Source organism: Triticum dicoccoides, chromosome 5B, assembly GCF_002162155.2.
Source record: "Triticum dicoccoides isolate Atlit2015 ecotype Zavitan chromosome 5B, WEW_v2.0, whole genome shotgun sequence".
Classification (NCBI taxonomy): domain Eukaryota; kingdom Viridiplantae; phylum Streptophyta; class Magnoliopsida; order Poales; family Poaceae; genus Triticum; species Triticum dicoccoides.
In genome coordinates, this window is record NC_041389.1 from 587,536,552 (window position 1) to 587,538,653 (window position 2,102).

Here is a 2,102-nt window from a genome sequence, read left to right on the forward strand (position 1 = left end):
AAACTTTCGTACTTCTGGGTCGTGGACGCCAACCTGGACATGAGCGGCAACTGCCCTCTTCCTTGTTGGAACCAGTGCCCCTACCTAAATGGTCTCCAGTGGCCCAACGGCCTCGGTGAATTGATCCCCTTCCCCAGGGTTACATGGGACAACTTTGTGAATTGTTCACAGCCAATCACCAACAGTAGTGACTACAAACCGGTGGATTGTCTGAGCACCAGCACTTCTTTCGTCTATGTGCTGATCAATACTATTATGTTGAGAAGCTTAAGACTTCTTGCGGGTACTTGGCCATGGCAGCTTTGGGTGATCAGAGCATGCGATATGATAACGCAAGCCACGAAACTTTGGTACGGTCCCTCAAAGGAGGATTTCCTATTTTCTTTCCTTTTTACGGGCCTGGGAGCTTCATGAGCTTCCTGAAAGATCTGATTGTGTGAGTTTGCGATCTATACGTATGCACACCGTGCTTCTGTTTTGAAACATACCTACATATATGCCTGACTTCTCTACACTTTCTTCATTGTATGTGTTGGCGTTCTAGATATGGGGGTATCTAGCCTTGCCTACCTGTGGCCCACCGCACGGCCCCATCAACGGCTTGGTACGGCCCAGGTTCGACATCAACTGCTCAAGACCCTCGCAAGGCGGACAACGCCAAGACCCCTAAGGGGATAGGCCTCCTTAGGCTGGCTCCCGAGGGGCAGAGAGTTCTATGCAAGGTTTACCTCACAAGGCTCAGCTGACGTGAGCCATGACGACCAAGGCCAGGTGAGCGCCAGGCGGGCGCAGAGCGCAGGTTTCCTCTTCGGTGCAAAGGAGGCAAGCCACAAGCGCAGAGTCCCGAGGAATCAGCCAAAGGTTTCTATTCTGGTGCAACAAGACCAAGACCGCTAGGACGGCAAGACGGAGGTCATCACTGAGCCCACCGCGGCGTCATGACCAGAGGCTTTTCGCAGGCGAAGACTACTTTTGTCAGGATAAGTTGTACTACTTGTCCCCTTTGAAAACCGGTCGTTGTGGGATCCCTTCCCGCCAACATTTGGGAAGAGGACCAAGGCCACTATAAATAGGACTTAGCCACCACCATAGGGGAGGGATCTGATTCCGACCAGATTCACCTCACTAGCTCTTGGAGCTCAAGAACACCTCTCCTCCGAAGGCCAGTTCATCCATTGTACTAGTTCATCATCAGCCTACAAGGCAATCCACCACACCACACTGGAGTAGGGTATTACACCACAATGGTGGCCCGAACCAGTATAAACTGTTGTGTCCCCTTGTCCCTTCGAGCTTGACGAGCTAGGCTTAGGAGGATCGTGAGTAGGCAGGCTAGGTAGGTTGAGATCTCCGCACGCACGCCAGTGTTTGAACCTCTCAAGGGTTTGCGGAACCCGTAATACGACATTTTGCAAGCCAGGTAGGGGTGCGTCGGATGCTCTCTTCCGTTAATCGAACCACCGTCACTCTCACACCTCCATGGCCGATGCACGCCGAGCTCGCGCCGAGCGGCGGGCCATAGTCACTGCTCGCGTCGCTCAGACGGCTCTAGCAGGCGATGGTTGCGCTTGTCGTGCTCCGTCTCCGGTGGCCAACGCCGCCACGAGCCCTGCCGGCTACGAGCAACAAGCTTCTTTGTTGCACCCGTCGGTGCGCCACGACGGGTGCACCGCTACTTCGTCACTGACGCCAGCTGCTTCATCCTCCCATGCGCTTCACGGCCCGGCGAACACGCAGGCCGCTCTGCTCATGGCGCGGGAGCTCCTTCGCTACCGCACAGTCGACGACTTCTACGAGGAGTGGCTCGAGCGAATCGCTGAGCTCGTCAACGCGGCCGGGGGCTCTGCCGCACCAGCCCGCTCCCTGCCTCTGCAGCTACCCTCCGTGGGCGACGTGGCTCACGAGGCTCCTCCACCATCTCTGGCCTAGGGCGCCATCGTCAAGTCAAGTCGTGCGGCACCACGGCCCGACCCGCCGCGCCAGGCGCCAGCTCGAGAGGATGTGAGCTGTCAGGTTGTGCAGCGACCTCAAAGCGAAGCGCAGGCACTCCCAGCACCCCCGCACCAGGCCTACGTGCCGCCATAGGAGGTGGCGGTACACGT

The 2,102-nt window shown here is 56.9% G+C and overlaps 1 pseudogene; it reads left to right on the forward strand.

Moving 5' to 3' along the window:
* The first annotated feature begins 293 nt into the window (after positions 1-293).
* Positions 294-2,102, forward strand: part of LOC119311366 — a 51,205-nt pseudogene continuing 49,396 nt past the window's right edge.